The sequence below is a fragment of the Brachyistius frenatus genome, unplaced genomic scaffold, assembly GCF_029030835.1.
Source record: "Brachyistius frenatus isolate BFR_SWC_R1_liver_20210118 unplaced genomic scaffold, ASM2903083v1 Contig_4, whole genome shotgun sequence".
Classification (NCBI taxonomy): Eukaryota; Metazoa; Chordata; class Actinopteri; family Embiotocidae; genus Brachyistius; species Brachyistius frenatus.
In genome coordinates this window covers 7749322-7771349 of record NW_027210603.1, presented here as the reverse complement: position 1 = coordinate 7771349, position 22028 = coordinate 7749322, and the positions used below count along the sequence as shown (strand labels likewise).

Below are 22028 nucleotides of genomic sequence, written 5' to 3'. Positions count from 1 at the left end.
GGAAAGCCATTTGTGATGCGTCCGAAAGAGCGGCACAATCGCCAGCTCCTTTGACACAGGGGTTGACAGCTGAAACAAGTGAGCAAGCTGGTGGACAGGGCAGCCCGCTGAGTGATGACTGTTTCCTATTGGCACTTATTGACCAGAGGCAAAGCCCCCCTACAGTGTGTCACATCTCAGCTAAATGGATTACAGACAAATCAGCTGGGGCCCATTGTTCCACCGACCTAACTACCTCACTGAGACCTCAGAGCAGCCTGCTGACTTCTGTATGACATTGTGTAACTGCAGCACAAATGAGAAATCAAATATCAGTCAAAAATGATCTGCTGAGAAATCCATAATACTTCAAAGGTTTGATGAGAGGAACATTATTGGGATATTTATCTACTCTCGATATTGCAGTGGATCTTTCTAAATGATGCTGTCTGCCTCGGGTTTGTAAGCTGCATACGTGTTGGTAAAATTAGATCATTTTCCCCAGGACTCGTACGTTTTAGATGTCATCTGTTGTGTTTTAATTACATGCCATTTTTCTCCCATCATTAAATTAGCACCTGCAGTGGGGATTGCCTCTAATGGCTCTGACTTAATGATGATTACAGACAATATCGGTTTCAACTTTCAGTAAACAACTGCTGCCCGCCCGATGAATAAATTACAGACAGCCCAGTTAAATCAATACTCCTGCTGGAAGTTACAGTTGAGCTGCTGCAGAAGTAATCACTTCTACGGACTCTGAATTATTTTGCTCAGCTGACAATGGCTGTTGAGGCCCCACGCAGCAGAGGGGTGTTTCACCGAGGAGTGGCAGGGGTCTGTGGGTGCAATGAGGACCATCTTATCTGGTATTAAGCACACCCTTGGGGCTTGGAGAGGCAACGACCGCTTCTTTACTTCTTCACTCCTCCCATTCTCTGTCCTAACCCCCTGCCTTCTGGAGCTGGCTTTCTCCTAGTCCTTTTGTCAGTGGATTACTGGGGGTTTAGAGACGCACACACTGATCCCTCCCTCCCCAATCGGAACCACACAGAGGGTTAAGACTGGAGTACAGAGGGGAGACCTCCGCACAATGATCTGAATTACAGAGGCTTTCTATGTATGGCCACTTATATTCCCCCCATTTGCTTGACTCAGAAATCACCACGGCGTGCTATTCAGTGCTCGTGATTTTCCCAGCAGGAATCGGGCTATGTGCCAAAACCTAGAGTTTTGAATCTCTATCATCCACAGCGTTCACCAAGAGTGTTTTTAACCAAAGTCTTTTTTGTCTTTTGTCTAGTTTAAACACAAACACATGTGATTTTTCCTGTAGTTGCTGACAACACAGAATGAGCAACACAGAAAGCACCGAAGGCAAACAAACAAGTCTCGGGTGAGACCGCACCGGTGCGTACCGGCACACACGCACACAACACAACACAAACAGTCCATATCATCCCTCCATATTGTGAGGGCGCACAGGCTGTCTCCTCCTCTACAGGTCGGTATCCATCTCTCTCTGCCTCGTCCCTGGGACAGCTGCCCAGACAGCCCATCTGTCTGTCCTGACCTGTGTTTGGGACCATGGGGGGAGCCTAAGTGGCCCACGAAGGGGGTCTCTGGCATGTTGCCCTCCCGGTAATGACAGTTAAGCTGCCAGCGGCTTGCCTAACAGCCCTGGAGGTCTCTCTGTGGTGCTACAGTATTGATATTGTATCGGGTTGCAAAGGGCTTGGCAGCCTTTTAATGAGAGCTCAGATTGATCAGGCAGCAGTGGCTCTCTCTTTACTGTGGATAATGCTTATTGGCTGTCCCTGCAGGCATGAGAATGAAAAGATACACTCATACACACTTACATACACATAAGTGTATGCTGGCACAAATATAAGAATGCTAAAGATGTCACAAGGAAAATTTATATTAAATATTCACATTTCTATTGAGCAGAAATAATTCTAATTTTGTTAAAGGGGACTTTCACAATCCTTTGAACTGAAATCATTACTGTCTCCTTGCGCTTTGAATCCATATGGCTCATTTTGTATCCAATCAATATGCAATGAGAAACACTGCTTGAGTGGACCAGGATAACATTTATGTAGATTTAAACCTGTTGCTGTATTATCTCAATGTATTTGTATCAAAAAAATTAATCCAGCACAGAAGTATCTTAAAGTTGTTTTTAGTTACAAACATGCCATTTCATCATAAAAGGACAAGAGGCATTGGTGGTTGATAATAATGTTCTGCAACAGCTTAAAGAAAATATAACTATTATTGGCCTCAATCTACTGCTAAAGTCACCAAATTGAAAATACTACCAGCAGTAATCTTGAAATTTGCTTCTAAAATAAAAAACTATTCATTTTACATGTGCTAATAAAAAAAAGATCAAGCTGTTGTAATGACAATATTGATTCCCCCAAACAGAATACTTTATAAATATTTCCGCATAAACAATTTAAACATTTCTCTCAGTAGGGAGAACACACAAACTAACAGTCATAAAAACAAAAAACATCAGTAAAGTAAATCTTAAAGACAAATCAAAACATCATTTGAATATTTATTCTGACACATGCCAACACCCACACATATACGCACTTGACAGACTGACTCATCTACTCACACACATGCTGTGTCAGGAAAGAGAAAGCAACATCTCTTTCCTCCATCTTGACATTTGTTGGGGAGTTGCTAACGGGACAATGGAGGAAAGCAAAGGTCAAGTAAAGAGAGTGATGGTCAGAGAGAGTAAAGAGATATTTAAACCACCTGCCTGTCAGCCTCTTTAATGCCACTTTTCCCTCCCCCCTCTTCCTCTTTACCTGCCTCCACAGGCTCGTGTCAAGGTTACAGTAGTGGTCTCCGGGACTCTCTCCTGTTAGCCCGTCATTAGGCTCCTGTCAGAAAGGCAGCCAGCTATCGGCCCCCCTGTGGTTGTGATCATGACCCCCACTCGGCCTCTGGACCCCCACCCGCCCGCCCCCCAGGATATGCAGCAGGGAAGTAACAGAAGGGAGGCACAAATGAAACCGTGCTCAGTGCTCAGAAGAGAGGACACTGTGATTACTTTTCAGTGGCCTTTACTACTGAAGCAGCCAGGAGACCATTCCTCAACTGTGCTGCTGATCGCTCACACTGAAATGTGATGTAGAAAAAAATTCAAATACTGGATTTGCACGGGTGGAAAAGGTTCACATTTTGATTATATCCTTAAAAATGGACCAGAAGGACACCTGCTTGCCCTGTCTCCCTCCTTGTTTCTCTGTTTTCTTCCTGTGTCTTCAATTAAACATGAATTAACAGGGCCCTGATCAAGTTCATCAACCTTGTGTTGTAATTAGAGCTTTGTCAGACCACAGGGCGCGGCCCAGTTTCACTAATCGAGTAATTACAGCCAGCTCTTGACCTTCACCCCCACGCGCCTTCAAACCTTCCTATCGCACCTTCCAATCAGCTCAGATGAAACATAAAGCACCAGACAGGACAGGAGCTATACCCAGCTTCTCAGCCATGGAGGGATTAATAGGCACCTATACCCTTTTACTGTGGATCATGCTGAGCTAAAAGGTCAATCAGATTCATGAGGAAAATGCTGCGGATGAATGTCTACATATAATGAACATTGTGTGGCACAAAGATCACTGTTACACTCTCCCACATGTGTAGCAGAAAAGCATTAAAAAATAAATGGGAAGCAAAGCTGATTCATGATGCACATAAAAAGGCCAGTAAATTCATAGAGAAAGCAGACAAGAAAGGGACAGGGACACTACACTGTCTTGGTTTAAGGAGGAGAGAGGGACACTGTTTTACTGATGTAGAGATTCAATTAATTATCTCTAAGTTGTTATTAAGAGAGAGCAAAACACTTTAAGATAAGGACACAAGGCTTCAACCAGAATCTCCACCAGCTGTCCAGTGTTTTTCTCACAGTGGTCAGTGATTTCCATACTTGGTGTCATCCTGTGTTTTGTCAGCTCCTTTTTAAACACAGCTGTGATTAAAAGCTATTAAAGCAATTATCTTAAAGGCAGGAAAGCTGGGATCGGAAGAAAAGAAGAGAGCCTTTTGTAGAACTCACATGAATGCTCCTTTCAGCACCATCGCCCCAGATTGCTTAAGTTAGATGAGTGGTTATGCAAGTGGGCAGAAGAGATTTTTTTTTATAAGTGTAGCACATACACACACACACTTTCGTCACAGCCAGCCACTTCCTTACAAATAGAGAGCCGACTTCCCAGCCGATGGGAGCTGACACACAGCAAAAGAATGAGTTGCCTCTGTGTTGTTACTATAAAGCTTGGCCGGCGTGCCGAGTGCCCTCACTGTGTGTGGCGCCGCAGGTTGGCACACTCACAGGGAGCTTTATTGGGGTGCCGTCCTGAGCGTCAGGCTGCATGCCCGATGTTGACAAAGCCTGGTATCGCCTGCTGTCAGCCCATTCTGTGTGCACCCGGCGGAAAGAATCAATTAGGCCGAGCTCACAACAGAGCACTTTAATATTTGACTTTTAATCAGTGGGCAGAAGGCAGGATGGAGCATGGAAGCAAGCTGGCAGTTTCCATCTTGCTGATGTGGAAAATGAGGGTCAAGAAAATGGTCCAAGAGCCCCACTGTGTGTATCACATATACCCCAGGGAGGATGCGAGGAACCTGCCTGAAGAGAAATTGCCACCAACAACAGGCCCAACTGTAAAAAGAAAATATCCCTTTGTCACTCGCGAGATATCAAAAGCACCTTACGCAACCAGCTGCAAGGAATGGGGGAGAAATATAACATAGCTCTGTTCGTAAACAACCAGAGCTCTGTGGAAGGGACAGTGGTTTAAGAGAAGAAAACTGAATTGATGAGGTCTTCACTCAGTGGATGAACTGTGCCTTTGAAGAGTTTCTCTTGAAGACTTTTGGTTTTTATCCCACACAGCCGAGGGCCCCTCTGCCGAGGAGGAAGAAAGAAAGAGGTGAATGCTGTCCTCAAACTGGGTTTTGAAGTGGAGATCAGTCTTTAAACAGAATATCTTACCAAAGGCAAATCATTCACCTGTCTGCTCTTGCTAGTGTCACAGAGACAAGAAGGAAAATCAGAGTTCACCTTCCCCAAATGCTCCGTCAATAAAAGTTTCATTGCTGGGCATATTTTCTTCTCAAACCAAACACTTAACTATCACGACTATATTTGGAGCCCTTTGTAGCAAGTTGTTGATTAATAAAAAGGAGAGATGATTACAGTCACACATTCTGAGGTATTCGCGAGTGGTAATGAGTCAGCTGTGCACAGCTGCGCACATAAGATGCCCACATGTGCTGCTTCTTCTGCTGCTCTCCAACTGTTCACACAGGATGACTCTGATCACAGCTGCATCACAAGTCTGTTACTGGTAAACACCCAACAGGACAGTGGTCACGCTGCACCGACTCCGAGCATAAAACATGGCCAATGTTAACACGGCTTGTTTAGAGACGTGAAGCTAGTTTAGAGCCTAAAGCCACACGGGGTGAAAGCAGTTTTTTGCTCTCTGTATCTTTTCTTTTCATTTGGACTGATAGAGGGGGCATCTGCAGTGGCCACAACACCCACAGGTCTCTTTGATCATGAATTCTATCTCTGCCGGGCCAACTATAACCCGCCTCTTATTTGTGCAGAACACTGGCATGCAAATAAAATGAGGTGATGTGATTTTGAGAGTGATTGAGGAGCGTGATGCTGGAGTCAGCTTTGAGGTGATGAATCTATCCCCCGCAGTAAATAAAGTGTTGGCTCTTACTAACGCTGTGTTGTTTGGTTCCTGTGGGATCTGTAGAATCCATGGTAACGGGAACAATAATCAGAACCTGACTTATTTCTGTTCAGACGGAGGAGGGATACCCAAGGGAGGTGCGAAGACAGACTGTACTGGGGGAGTGATCCTTGCACAGTTTAGTACTCTGATTACATGATTTGCTTTCAATGGTCACTTTTACAAAGCCTGTTCAAGCTGGGATTGTTTAGTTCTTATTCGCTCTCACCCTTCTGTATAAAACATCTAAACACAGAATAGGGGTTGTTCCACCGTTAAACCAGCAGCTAGATACCAATGCTGTTGTAAATGTCACACCTCTAATTACCAAAAGTCAGCATGCTATCTAAAAACCACACACTGGGGCGGCATTATGCCGCCTTTGTTTGGTTCGGTGTTGTGAGATCTTTGTTTAAAATAGGCTACTGATGAAACATGAAGACACAGCCTTGCATACACTGACCCACATCTATTAGTAAACACATGCAAAAAAAACCTCAGAAACCTCTAGTAGCTGTAGAAACACAACAAAAGTTCCAACCACACATGCATGTCAACTCTCTATAGGAGGGTGTGAAAGGGAGACATGAGAGCGCAGAGAGAAATGTCCCTTTATCAGTGAATAAGAGGTGAACCGCCTTACCTTCTTCTCTAAACAAACAGCGTCTGATGCCCGCCTCTCCCACAGAAATCAGCCTCTGACTGCCAAGTTCTGTAAGCAAACACAAAGTCCAGAGTGGATGAATACTTGGAACATATGCAATTTCAGCTTAGGAGCTCAAACAAAGCCAGACTATCCCATAACTGCCAATCCATCTTTTTTTTTTCTTTAATCTCTTTTAATTCATCATCTTGTATGCATTCTGGTTCATCCATGCTTCATCCGGGCCTGTTTTGTCTCTGTCCTACCAGATGCCATAAACTCCCAGTCACCACTCCTCCCTCACATACCCCAAGGGTGGTGACACATCTGTTTTAGTCCACAACACTGTGAAGAACTGTAGAATATGGAGAAAAACAACCCCACATTATGTCAGTTCACATGTTTACACATGAAAAAAAAATCCATGTCTGACTGATGCTGTGACGCCAGAGGCAGCAGGCCTTCAGCAGGTGGTTTAATTAGACCTGTGCCAGAAACACAGTAGAAATGGTCTAATTTTTAAGATAATTACCTCGCACCCTTCAGGACATTTTTAGCACTGATAATAATCGGTTTGTGTTCATAATAGTATGTAAGTGCTGCTTACACTCAGTCAGGCAGACAAGTAAATTCTTATACTGCTTTGAACTTGATGTCAGAAGCAGCTGAGGTACAGAAAAATAGCTGTTCTCACCAAGCTCTTTCCATCAACCTGCCGTCTAACACTCTATCTCTACGTTTGCAAGTGCCTCTAGTTGATATCTTGTAAGCTACGAGGCCTTGTTCTATGTCTGCCTGTGAAGATATGTTGACAGGAGTAGAGCTGTCTGATGTCTGTTCTGATTGGACAGGTGTCAGTGTCCAGCATGTAAGCATTTGAGCTATCTCTGTAACCCTGTGAAATTTAGACCTTAATCTCCCTGATAAGCAGTCTTTGGTGAAGTGTTTTGCACACACTAATGTGAGGATGCACACACACACAAACGCACACACGCACACACACACACACACACACACACACACACACACACACACACACACACACACACACACACACACACACACACACACACACACACACACACACTCACACATCCAGCCGTTTGGTATGTGCAGCAGGGCTAAGAATACGCTGGAGGACCTTATAAGCCCACTGTCATCTCACTGCCAAGGCACGTCTCTGACCCCAGCTGCTGTCTGCCCGAGCCAGCACTGCCAGCCACTCATGGGCATCAAAGAGAGGTGAGTCTGGACACCTGTGCCTGTCTGTATGTCTGTCTGTCCAACTGGAGCAATGAAAAAACAACCTTAGACCTCTGTCAAGGCTTTCATTACACTGTGTAGTATATTCCTAGGTAGCTTAACAAATAACTGAAATAAAGGCATTTGAAGCCAAGGACACAATGAGGAGCAGGAACTCCAGTTGTGTGACAACAACACAAAACAGCATTGACATCACTTATTTTGACTGGATTTATGTGGCCAAAGATGACATCCACATAAATTTAGCAGCATTCAGCAGACACAGCAGGCTGCAAATGGCAAAAGTGATTTACTTTCTTTTTCTCACTAAAATAAAGGAGTGACAGATTTCATATAAATAAGCGGAGGGGGGGAGGAAGAAGGGAGTGGGCTGGAACAAGCTTTGGGAGACAAGGCAGTGTGACAAGCGTGGCAACAGAGAGAAAATGCGACACCTGGCCTTGTCCTTGATGTGAATAAGAGGATGATACATCAAAAAGTGACAGGGTAGAAAGATGGCTATTACCCAGGCAAAGAGCAAATGAACAGGAAGATGAGGGGAAAGGGACTATTTTTAGCAGTGAAGTAAAAACACGGCTGACGTTTTGCTTAATATTCCTTTCCATAAAGTGTTTTATCAGTAACAGTAATCTCCTATTCTTGACAGTTTTTACACCGAAACGTTAAAAACATCTCTAAGCAATATGATCAAATGCCTACATCAACAAATAAAAACAATTTAGGCGACTTCACCCGCCCCTGACTGAGGGAGCTAGAGTGCGTTGTCTGTTTAGGTTGTTCCTGATTAAGTTTGACTGGGAGGGTAAATGAGCGGCTGCCTGTTTTCTTTGATTGGGAGCATTTTCCCTATTGGAGAGGAGGCTGATTGATTTCAGTGGACTGGAACCCAAGTCCTGCCTCCATTGATCCCTTATCCCTAGCCCTGTCTCTTACCCAATTAAGAGTTCACTAAGCCACCACTCCTAATCAACACCACCTTCCTGCCAACATCTCACTGGGGCAAATTACTCCGTTGTCTCTGGTGCTTTCAAACTTCATTTCTCACTTTTGCCTGTGACTCCTCCACTGCAGTTGTAGTTAATGCTCCAGCACAACTGAACAATAATGACTGAATTGATCTGGATTTGTAACGAGGTAGCTTTTGAGGGTATGGTGGGGCGGGGAGGTCAAGGTTAGTGAAGTAATCCCACAGTTCTTCAAACAAAAGCCTGGGGTAGACAGTGCAAATCTTTATACATCTCTGGGAATCAGTTGCTTTACCAGCAGCCAGATTTTAAGGATTAGAACGAATTGAGCTACTTTGGATGTAGAAATCTGGGATGTGTCTCCGTGTCAGGCGAAGAAGATCAAAAGATTCATTAGAGGAGAATTAGATCAAACACAGTCAAAGTTGTGAGGACAGACAGAGGAGGAGTGTGTAAGAGTGAGAGTGGTCGACATGAGAGAAATAGAAATCCAAACATTGGAGCCAAAAAGCTGTCTGACTCAGAATCAATTTAATTGCCAGGTACATACAGACACTGGGAATCTGCCTGCCTGTCTGACTCACTCCAGAGCTGTTGGCATGTCAATCTCTTGATCTGCCCACCTCAAGGGTGCAGTCAAAAAACAAAAAAAATTCAGTCTCAAGTCAGCTGTTCCCCCGTTCCGCCCGGCCTTAAACCTGTAATCCCACTGCTTTGGTGCAGTGAGAAAATCCAATTTCAGAGATCTGTAATTCCATAAACCTTATTAGACACAACAATGGCTACTACACCCTGAGGGAGAGGCACGAGGGAGGGGTGAGGGTGTGATTGGAGGGGTGTGGGGAGCGGCACTTGTGACCAGGCTAAACGCAGGGATGGAGAGCGGGTGATGAATGGAGAAATGGAGATTAAGGTAGAGTTGGAGTGTAACAAATCAGGGAAATGAAGAAGACAGAAGTGTTCTGGCTCAGCTGCACTTCTAGTAAGTTACCATGACTAGGTACAACATGATGAAACGGGTGACACACTGAGATTTGCGGGGAACATTTTTCAACTTGCCAGTCAGTATTTACATCTGGCGTCTATACAGCTGCTGGACTCATTGTCCCTGTTTACCCGACTCACGGAATTTTCTGATGTCTTTTGCCATAGCTCCTTTTCTTTTGTGCACTTTCTTTTTTCTTGGAATTATCCCCTCTTTGCTTTAAAAGCCCCAACAGGGTAAACTGTTTTGGGAGACGTCTGGTATACATGAATTGAATTACACAATAAGAAATAATAGAATTCTTTTGGTTTGGGTTGTTCTACCATCACTCGTGCATCCTGTATTCATTTAAACATAACATCAATGGGCCACTTAGGCTGCTGTTCTCTTAGTGCTCTCATTGATTGTTTACCTAAATTCAGGAGAGTGGGGTGTGTCTGTTTGTTTTGCCTTACTAATGGACACCATCTCTGCACACACCTCAGTTTGAGCGAAGCCAAAAGCAAGCAGTGGAGGAAACACAACCATAAAGGATAGGAACATGAGAGGAATATACAATAGATTCAGCAATAAAAAGCACTTCAGATCCATATGTGAGGGACCCAGGTGGAGAAAATGCAGATGAAAGTAATTACGGCAATAATTACATACGTGCTGATAAAATTTTGCTTATCAGACAGAAAAAAAAGGTTGAGAAAAATGGCTTTGAACCTAAATACGATTTGGGCCGCGTTCCAAAATCTCCCAATCACTGCTCTTAGCAACCGCAGTTAATTCTGTCATAAATTATTCAAAACTGTAACAAAACTGTAGCAAAAGACCACAGATAACCCCGGGATCTAAAAGCTGATTAGAGGAGGAGATTGGAGCAAGGATTTAATACAAAATTCACAGATATAGCAGGGCTTTAGTGACATCTCTGCTGTTTGATATTGCAAGTGAGAAGGGGCCTCCAGCCGCTGTCTCTCCAGAGACAGATAGGGCAGTGAAGCCCGTTCTCTGTGGCCAGCAGGGTATAATTACATTTCCCCGTGGGGCACCTCCGCTGCAGCAGCCCAGCCATATAGAGGGAAGAGATTGAAATCTGATTGCACTCGCACACAGCAGTCGAACGGCTGTCCACACATGAACACTGGGAATCACATGCACACACACTGTGCACACTGATCTGATATGACAGAGGCACAACAGGAAAAAAAATAAACAGAATCACATGCACAAACACACACCAGTGCACTTCGCCTTATTTGCTCTTATCAGCCGTAGACTTCTCTTCAGCCTCTGCACGCTTTTAGAGAGGAGCGTTTGAGAGGCGTTGTCAAAAAGCCTCTCTATCATTAGAGCTGAGAGGAGCAGGAGCTCTGAGATTTACACACTGATCTCCTGAAGCCGGCTCATTGCAGGACCTGTTAACAGCAGCTCATACATACAGATGAGCAGGGATTCACGTGAGTGCTACTTAGTGGCGACATTCAATGTGTTTTAAAGAAGCTTAATGTGGAAGTGAATGAGTAGTGAAACCCTACTTATGTTTCAGAGTTTTAAACTGCCATAATATTTAAGCACCACAATTTAACAATTAATCAAGCTTCGGTAACTCAGATATACTGTATCATGCCATTTATTTGCCTCTATTCACCTTGGATGGCATCATTCTTGCTCTGTGTAGTTATGCAGAATGGCATGGCCGCTTTGTCTACAGCGGATTAAAAAGCAGGCAAAATCAGAACATCTTTATTTGCAAATTCAAAATGTGCGTCGAAAGAAATGGATTGGAAATGCACCAATTGATGTATCTATAGACGGTGTAGGGCATGCTGTAGGAGAGGAAGGGGAGCCGGTGGAAGAAGCTGCAGGTCTAACAGGGCTGAATGACGGTAATAGGTGACATTAGCTTCAGGACCCTCTCATCTAACCTCTCTGTGTCTAACCACAAAAGGTCAAGGCGGCGGTAAAATGAGCAACGGCGCTGCCCCAGCTGCCTGCGGGCCCGCGGAGACCATGGAGCAGTGTCACCTTGGCTGCTGTCACGGATATCTGCCACCTGTCACCAGACTGCCCCCCTGGCCAAAGATGAGGCTGCGCTGACAATAGGTTTGTCGATACCACTTCCTCCCAAGAGTGGAGATTGCGGGAACATGTCCTTTGCTTTCATCAACAGCCACGACGTGCGACATTAGCATACAATCCATATTCATGCTGGTGTCTCCCCTCGCCTCCATCGCCAGCCCTCCTGCACATTTTAGAGCCATTTTTTACAAACGGCATGTCAAGCGTCCCATTTTCGTCAGGAGTCCCACATGGCCTCTTATGTATTCACAACACGCAAACAACATCAACAGGTCTCAAGGTCGTCCCTCAGTCTGACTGTGTGTGTGTGTGTGTGTGTGTGTATGTGTGTGGTGTTCATGTGTCTCCGAAAGAGTGTCTGAACAACTGAAAAAGGGTAATAAGAATGAGAAAAATGTCTGATGGTTAACAAGGTGCTGTGCATGTGTGTGTGCTCCTTGTAGATGAGCACAAATCTATGCAGTGAGTGAAGCCACTGCATGTCTGCAACTAATTCAGTGCAGATATGTGATTTTTACTGCATTTTTTGTATTACATTAGTGAGTGTAACCAGGAAAATACTGATAACTGTGCCAGATGATAAGTACATAATAACATAATCGCAAATCGTATGTGTGGGTGTACTCATATGGGTGCGTGCATGTCTGAGTCTGTGTGTGTTTGTGTTTACGTGTGTGTGTGTGTGTGTGTGTGTGTGTGTGTGTGTGTGTGTGTGTGTGTGTGTGTGTGTGTGTGTGTGTGTGTGTGTGTGTGTGTGTGTGTGTGTGTGTGTGTGTGTGTGTGTGTGTGTGTGTGTGTGTGTGTGTGTGTGTGTGTGTGAGCAGAGTGTGTAGCATTCAGCTGCAGTCTTAACATGCCCGGGGACTAGCTGACAGGTAGACTAAGCAGAAGCAACTTCCTTCAGTCCACTGGCATCTCAGTGAGAAAAGAGGCCAGTTGATGTGGGGGTTAGAGCTTCCATGGCAGAGTGCGTTGTGATAAATAATGAATGCTTAAAGAACAGATCTCTGAAGCTGCTTTACTTTCCATCCATCCCTCCATCTTTGCATTTTATTCATCCACCCACCCACCCGTATCACTACAAACAGCACGGGACGTTCAGCTGTCTCTGTCATGAATATTTCAGCCTTTAGGTCAGTGCTCGCACCCTCCTCCACTCCGCTGCTCTTAACCACCACCACCACTTGGTGATGACATAGGCTTTTGACCCATAAAGATATTGACAAAACACTGATAGTGAGTGTATTCACTGGGACCAGTCTGGCAGACTAAAGCTGTGCAGGCTTCTGTAGGAGTGGCAGCGGCTGCAACTGTTGAAATGGCGACTCTTGAATGAACGCTGAGTGGTGGATACCTAATCAGTTCCCTAAAAAAACAGAAAAAAGGGGGGAGCACATGACAGCTCATCTAATACTGGACTGGTCCTGCCTTTGGAAAAAGTTATATTTTCACTGCTGTTGTTTTTGTTCTAATTTTAAACCCCACACACTATTCAGCAGCAGTCAGGATTATATCTGTCTGAGTAAATACAAAGCAACGCTGAGACAATGAATGTTCCATTTTTCAAAACACTGCAGACTGTGAAACACGAGGACAAAGACAACTAATCACAAAATGGGATTCAAAACCAAGGCAGACCAAACAACTGTAAAAGCTGTACCTACTTATTTCCCTGAACAAATTGGATTCTTACAGATTCTCCTCATTAGTAATCTTTCAATGGCATATTATAAGTTTTACAAAAACACAAACGCCACTTAAAAGACAATCACTTCAAAACCTAATGGAGACACAGCACATGTCGACAGCGTCCAGCCCAAAATCGACCAACTTGTTCCACTGAATAAACGGCAGCTTGTCTCCTCGCTGCTCGGATTCAGAGCCAGATACTCCAGTGCAGCCGATGAACAAGAGGTCTCATCTTTCTTACCCCGATGAGCAGTGCCGTTAGCGACTCCATGCATAAATCTCAGAGGCGAACAGAATGGATCAGAGCATTCAAGTGTAAACTAGGGCAAAGCTCCAGCACTGTACCTTCTAGATATGCTACTCTGGAAGGAAGTCCTGTGGAGGAACAAGCGATCACATGCTGAGGGATAAACATGCCGCTTTCTGTCATCTGTCACAAACACACACACAAATACCAATTCACACACCTGGTTGGTTAGTCCAGTACCATCCAGTCCCGTCTGCTCGGTTCAGATCTGGTCCGCTGTGCTGGCAGTGTGAGGAGCTCGTTTCACCCCCCACACAGCCCGGTGCAGACAGCTCACTGTTATAGATGCACTGACAAGTGAAAGGAGGGAGGCGTGGTTTCACATGAGATAAATAAAAGAGGGAGGGAAAGAGGGAGGAGAGAGGCTCCCTCAATCTACAATTCAATTTTGCCCTCACTCTCTTTTTCAGCAGTGTTTCTGTCCTCCTCTTCTTTTAGCGTTTTCTTGCTGTTACTCCTGCGCTCCTTCTCTTTTTCCATCTTCCTCCCTGCATGTTATTTGTCACTGCTTCTCTGTTTCCATTAGTTTTAGCCTTTCTTCTCCTGTGTTACTTCCTGTCTCTCTCATTCTCCTTGTCACATTTTCCTCTACCTCTTCCTCTCTCGACTTTCATTCATGGAGCAGTAGTGTGTGTGTGTGTGTGTGTGTGTGTGTGTGTGTGTGTGTGTGTGTGTGTGTGTGTGTGTGTGTGTGTGTGTGTGTGTGTGTGTGTGTGTGTGTGTGTGTGTGTGTGTGTGTGTGTGTGTGTGTGTGTGAGCAAGACAGTGAACCAGAGCAGCACTGGCCATCTGTTGGAGCCTGTTAACTTCCCCTATTCACAGTCTCATAAAGGCAGAGGCACACAGAGGAGTAAGAGAGAAAAGAATGGGAGGGAACGAAGGATCAATCTTAATGCTGCAGGGTTGGGGAGGGAAAGCACAGCCTGGCACACACACACCATATCTATCAGGCTGGCACCTCTGAGGAGAGCTGGCGTGGGTATGCCTGCTCACTGGGTCCAGGCAGCACAGGGGATTTGGCTCACAGTGCACAGGCATGCAGATAAAAAGAAATGCACACCCAAATCAATTTATACACAAGCGCACAAAAAGGATATGAGAGTTCACACACACACACACACACACACACACACACACACACACACACACACACACACACACACACACACACACACACACACACACACACACACACACACACACACACACACACACACACACACACACACACACACAAATCCACAAAACCAATTTCCTTTTTGACAAAACAAACAGGATCTATCAAGATGGATAATCCTACAAACTCAAAGAGACAAGGGGGACAGGGGACAATTCTAAAAACTCACATGTGCACAGCCTGCCCCGAGTCCTTCCATCACAGAAGAGCTAAAGCAGGCATTTTCCTGCCTAGTTTAAACCAGGTATTTCTCCCGAGTGCCGGTGTCAATTCCCATCCCTGACCAGGAGGGAAAGGTGCGGCGAATGGTGGAGGCATCCATCACTGTCTGCACCAGCCGTCCCATGATGGATGCGCCTGTTTATCCCTCTCTGCAGGTTATTTAGATGCAGTCACAGCCAGAAAGATTAGTGATGGAGAACCTCTGCACCTCTTTGCTTCTCCTCCCACCCCATCTAATCAATAACACTCTTATCTATTATCTGCATTTTGAGGTATTTCTCCATGGAAATTTGAAGCAGCGAGAGAAAGAGAGATTAATTGTCCACCCCCTCTCAGTGTTTTCAATTACAACGTCTGCAATGGATCATCTATCTGTCAGCTTGGCACACTATGCTATTTGTGTCACTGCAAAGAGATGAAACCATGCTGTTTTTGAGAAAATCAAACAGCAATTTACTGGCCGTGACTGTCCTTTGCAGATGCAAAACAGTCTATTCAGAGCAGGAGATTTGCATGGCATTTGAGGATAAAGAAAATGATATTTCCTGCTTTAACATCAGGTGTATTCAACACTAATCCTGATAAAAAAATAATAATAATTAAAAAATGAACAGAAAACAAACAAAAGCATTGTCATTCAAGCCAATTGGAACCATGAGCCCTTTGTAAGAATGGATTACATTGTTCTAATACTTTTCATTATTATCACAAAAAATACTGAAATTATGAAAAGTGAAATTATGTATTTCCCCAATCAATGCATGATAGATTATGTCTGAGACTCTGGGACTTCTTACACAAAGGAGACATCAAGCTGCTCTTACATGCTGGATTACAGACAATGCCCCAGAGATGGCCATGTTTTTCCTGAGCGATGCCGACATGCCAACACAGCAGCCCAGTGACACCACTTTAGCACATGGTTTATTCATGCTCGCACTCTCTCGCTCGCTTGCTCTCACGCACACTTAAGCCATGTCATCCCACTGACTTCTAATTGGGTTTAACACAGATCAACAGATGTATCCTTCATTAAAAGAGCGTATATTGACAGGGTAACTTTCCTTGAACTACAGGGTGACATATTCCAACACCACTGGATTCTGGGAAATTCCCACAGAGGGCAGAGGAAGAAGACACAGTTAAAAAAAAAAAAAAGATAGACAAAGACATAAAAAACAAGAATACAAATATCTGCATGTTGACAAAGGGAAATGTCCACACTTTAAAACTACTAGAAGGGTCCAGACCTTGGACAACACAATTTGCTTTTCTCTTTTCTGCTTCATTGGATACAATGTGGGAAAGGCCTTGTGCGCAACCTTTGCATGATAATGCTGTGGCAGGTGCATAAATAAAAATGAATGATTTCCCTTCTGATAGCACAGAAAGGCAGCTCATGCGGAGATCTTGTCCTTGGCGGGGAATGTGCTTTTACAAATGAATTTGTTCCTTTTCTGTGCTGTGTGCCAGGCTGATAAAAATATCCACTGTCAGCTGGCTGCATGAAGAGGGGAGGACTCCGTGCAAATGAGGCAGACCCCTTACTGTCTTTTCTTCACCAGCGCTCTCGGTCTCTGAGAGCTCTACTCCTATTACTTTCTTGGTGTGGGCCAATTGGTTGAAGGCTGATTTCTCTTCCCCACCCACCACCTTCCCTCTGTCCACTCTGTGAATCCCTGGCTGCTTGTGTGTGCGTGTGCGGTTGCGTGTGTGTGTGTGTGTGTGTGTGTCCTGTGCCCTGAGACAGCTCTACATCTCTATGGCTACATTATGATGAGGAAACAGCGACAGAAGGGGGGGGGGGGGGGAGGGAGAAAGAGAGAAAAAAGGACACAGAGGCTGACAATGTGGGGACTCAAGGACACAGGATTGACAGAACTGAGGATAAAAGAAGTCCTGGTACTATGAAACAACTCCTCCAACTGAAAATAGCACAGGGGCTACTGCAGGTAGAATAGTAAAAGGGCTATCCAACCATTGAGCACATTGTTCCAGCGGCAAGACAGCCACATTAAACCTACCGTAGCCTCCTGCTCAGCTTGCAGAGGCTCAGACATACCATAAACATGGCTCCTGTGTGTATTATATTGCAATAACCATAGTCACACAAACTTGAGAGGATTAAACATATGTCCAGAGGACAGTTTTCTTGGCTAATTACAAGTGCAAATAGTATAATTAGCCACATTGTGCAGCTGTACTCATTGCTCCTGGACCACATTTCCTCCACTTATATTCCTGTCGTGCAGAAGGTCGACAGAACGGCTGGCTGGATCAGCTAAATATCCAGACATCATTACATCCTGGCAATGTTCTACACCACACATCGTCCTGTCATATGCAATATATTTTCCTCTTATTTATTTCATCCCTCCTGTCACCGTCTCGTCACACGCTACCATTGAAAATATAAATTGTTCATCAATCTGTTATGAAGAGTTAGCTCCATATCCTGAGGTGGTTATATTTTATTCACGACTGTCCCACAATTCTGAATGTTACAATTAAAAAGAACAGAGTCTTCACAAAACTTTCATCAATGCAGACTTCAAATTTAATTGCTAAGCATTTGGATTTTTTTCAGATGGCAGAGTCTGAATAAGTCTCTGACAGAAATCTCTGCAAAACAATGTGAAATCTTGAACAGAGAAACTGTGAGGAAGCCTTTGTCCTCCTTAATTGCACTACAGATTGTAGATTTTGTTCTAGTTTTTTTAGTTCCTATACAGCAACCAACAGAGATGCAGATAGACACAAAACAATATGGTGTCCATTGTACATTATATGATTATTCCACATCTTATATTGTGCTTTCACTATGTCTTACATTCACAATGAAATATGTCAAACTAAAGTATAGTTTACTAAAACCTTAAACCGGCAGTGCTGAAATGTTTTTTCATCTTCTGCCAGTGAGAGTAATCACAAAAAACACTTCTCAACTCGGCTCTGCTGGAGTCTCTTCCGACTCTCCTCGAGTGGGATGACCTCTTATGCAAATGAGCTACAGGCTTTTATACCGTTTCACCGTGTGAGAGGAGGAACCATGCAGAAGGTTACAGTGGTGTGAAAAAGTGTTTGCCCCTTCCTGATTTCTTATTTTTTTGCATGTTTGTCACACTTAAATGTTTCAGATTATCAAACAAATTTAAGATGGGAAGGTTCCCCACTGTTCCATGTTTTCTCCATTTGTGGATAATGGCTCTCATTGTGGTTCGCTGGAGTCCCAAAGATTTAGAAATGGCTTTCGAACCTTTTCCACACTGATAGATCTCAATTACTCTCTTTCTCATTTGTTCCTGAATTTCTTTGGATCTCGGCATGATGTCTATCTTTTGAGGATCTTTTGGTCTACTTCACTTTGTCAGGCAGGTCCTATTTAAGTGATTTCTTGATTGAGAACAGGTGTGTCAGTAATCAGGCCTGGGTGTGGCTAGAGAAATTGAACTCCGGTGTGATAAACCACAGTTAAGTTGTGTTTTAACAGGAGGGGGCAAACACTTTTTCACACAGGGCCATGTGGGTTTGGATCGTTTTTCTCCCTTAATAATAAAAACCTTCATTTAAAAACTGCATTTTGTGTTTACTTGCGTTATCTTTGACTAATATTTAAATTTGTTTGATGATCTGAAACATTTAAGTGTGACATGCAAAAAAATTGGAAATCAGGAAAGGGACAAACACTTTTTCACATCATTTTATATAAACCGTCTGTGCGCTAGCCTTGTGACGTAGATAGGCTAGCTTTTAGCCCCGTCTAAAAAAAACCTGAGCTGAAGACAGATGAGAAACTGTTTAATGTTCTAACTCCACATTTCTGTGCGACAAAGTTTACAAACTTTGCACATGCTTTCAGCAACTCATTTCACATGTATGTAATGTATTGAGAAGCAAATCTTGGAATTTGCTTTACAGAATCTTTAAAGCTCTGCAATGGTAGAAAAACTGGTCTAAGAATCATAACCCTAAACAGGATCTGATTCATTAGCTCAAACAGCATCTGGAAAATGTATTATTTTATCCCGTTCCATGTTAGCATAGGGCGAAATGGAAGTTAATCCCTGATGCTCACAGAGCATGCCCAGTATTTGCAGGAACGTCTCACCAGATAGATTTGACGAGACTGGGTCAAACTTATTATATGTCTGGACCCAGTATGAAACACTAGGCATTTAAGTTGAAACAAGTGCTTTTAATTTGAAACGGATACAGGAAGTCACAGAACTCAGCCACCAGTGTTTCCACTACGGTGGCATTTTTTTTTTTCTTACGAGGGGAGTGCAGAGGAGGAGAGGAGAGAAGAGGAGATGGCTCTGTTTTATCTCATCGGAAGCTAACATCATATTATTTTACGCCACGGATGCTTCATCTCTCGGTCAATTTACACACCTGTGAGTAAAGCATATAAATGAGAAACATTACACTGAGCTGGTAATGAGGGCACATTTGTAACAAGCGCTGGGTGTCAACAAAGAAGAAGCAAAAGTGATTTTGTTTTTTATTATCATTCTCTGAAATACAATCAGTCTTGCAACTTGACTTCGGTGTCCCACAGTAACATTACAGTAAACACACTCACTCAATAGTAGGACAAGGAAACACATCTTCAATGAAGTAGGAATGAAATTGGCTAAATCAAACTTCCCCGAATCATTAACTTAATAATTAAACATTGATAAACACAAACAACGTTTCATTCCTACCACAGGAAAGTAGGCAACAAACAACAACCTCCTTTTTTAATCAAAACGAGTCGTCCTTGGACAAACATCCATTGTTGACGACAACGAGTGATCAGGGACTGTCTAAAAAGTGCAACAATGAAAAGAAGATATGCTACAAAAATATTTAATAACTACAGGCTCATTCAGTGTACTGTGACCAAAATCATTTCACATATCAATGATCTTTTTTCCCCAATAGTAATTACTCGTAAATTATGCAACAGCACTTTTTTTTTTTTTTTTTTCAAAAGTAGTGGTAAAATCAACAAGAGACCATTGATGTGTGAAGTGATGCAAGGTAATTGTGGCAAAAAAAGACGATGAATGAGTTATCTAGGAGCTAGCTAACACCCAGAAAATGTAAACTGTGACACTGGGGATATTATGGGTCAAACAAAAAACTAATAGTATAGTCAAAACACTTCTGAATTTTTAGATTGTACTTGGGTAGCTATTGACCAAATATTTGATGTTCAATAAATGTCAATATGAATGCATGCGCACACTTGCTCTTCACCTCTGCTGCGACAACTCCATCCTACGGGAAACACCAACGGTGTAACTTCATTCACTCGTTCACTCAGTGACACACTCTCATGTTTATAGGGCCAGCCCCTGTTTTATCCATCCAGCCAAAAATTCGGTGTACAGTGAACCCTCGCTATAACGCGGTTCACTTTTCGCGGTCTCGCTACTTCACGGATTTGCATCGTGCATTGTGTTCTGCATTCTGATTGGCTAAACAGTCTCTCCGCTTCTTCTCTACCTGTTTGTCAATAACGTTGCGGTTTAATATGTACACGTACGTAAAACAGCTTGCCAAATTAAAAATAATCGATGGTGGCATGTCGGTTTATAAGAATCTTTTTGCCCAGAAGAAAAAAGAGCGACAACAACTACCGATAACTATGTTCTTCTCTCGAAAAACCACACCTGCACCGCCGGCTTTAGAAGAAAGAACCGCTGCAGAGCGGAGTCAGGATGCAGCGGCTCAGTCAGAAGAGCAGTGAAATACACGAGTCACTATTTGTCCGACTGTACTTTGTACTTTGTATTTGTTTTCATAATCATTTTTCATTTCCTCCCGTTCTAATCCAATGACTCGGGTCGCAGTGGGGCGGTGCCGATCTCAGCAATTTGAAGCCTTCAGTTCGTATTGATGATTAAAATTATTATTTTACAGTACAGTAGTTATTTGTTAAAAAAAACACATTTATACAGTACTTTTATTTGTTAAACAAATGCTTGGGCTTGTAAAAAGGTTTTGTTCTTTGGTTTCAATGTATTATGGAGTATTTCATTGTATAATAATTGTAAAAAAAATAAAGGTTCCTACTTCACGGATTTCACCTATCGCGGTCTCTATTTGGAACGTAACCCCCGCGATAAACGAGGGTTCACTGTACTCTGAAAAAGAGAGAGATCTACCTGCCAGTGATGGGATCGAACAGCACTATGGGAACATGTTTGAAAAGTGCTCAATCCTACCGATTCAAACATTTGCGTTAAATTCAGGGTTGCAGCATGTGTGAAAGCAGCTTAAAATTAAATGATGGCCCCATGCCATTTAGGGTAACTCTCTGAGTGAGCCCAAAATTATGGATATGGAACTGATCAAAAGAAATCCAGCAATAGCAAAGTTATGAAAGTCAAATCATCCATCCATCCATCCATCCATAATCTTCCGCTTATCCGGGGTCGGGTCTGGTGGCAGCAGGCCAAGCAAGCTGACCCAGACTTCCCTCTCCCCCGCAACATTTTCCAGCTCATCCTGGGGGATCCAGAGGCGTTCCCAGGCCAGCTGGGAGACATAATCCCTCCAGTGTGTTCTGGGTCTTCCCCGGGGTCTCCTGCCAGTTGGGCGTGCCCGGAAAACCTCTAGAGGGAGGCGCCCAAGGGGGCATCCTAATCAGATACCCGAACCACCTCAGCTGACTCTTTCGACGCGAAGGAGTAGCGCCTCAACTCCAAGTTCCCTCCTGATGTCCGAGCTCCTTGCCCTATCTCTAAGGCTGAGCCTTGCCACCCTACGGAGGAAACTCATTTCGGCCGCTTGTAGCTGCAACCAAAGTCAAAACATCTTTGGAAAAAATATTTTTGGAGCTGAACATTTTTTTGTTAAATTTGAAGTTCAGTCCCCTAGCTGTAGTTTGACTAACATGCTTCTACCATTTCTTGTTAGTACAAAACACTACAGTACATTGATTTATTGCGT

The 22028-nt window shown here is 43.7% G+C and overlaps 1 protein-coding gene across 6 annotated transcripts in view; it reads right to left on the bottom strand.

The window, feature by feature from the left end:
• Positions 1-22028, bottom strand: part of sulf2a (sulfatase 2a) — a 48879-nt gene that overhangs the window by 21536 nt on the left and 5315 nt on the right. For 2 of the 6 annotated variants that reach the window (XM_069713558.1, XM_069713583.1), the window contains exons 1-2: positions 13848-14082; positions 6409-6477 (exon numbers count right to left, since the gene is read on the bottom strand). The exons of 1 other annotated variant lie outside the window; for it this stretch is intronic. The gene's annotated coding sequence lies outside the window, so the exon portion shown is untranslated. Of the gene's footprint in view, positions 1-6408; positions 6478-13847; positions 14083-22028 lie in introns of those variants that run through there. 3 more of the 6 variants (XM_069713593.1, XM_069713601.1, XM_069713568.1) reach the window with 2 other exon arrangements.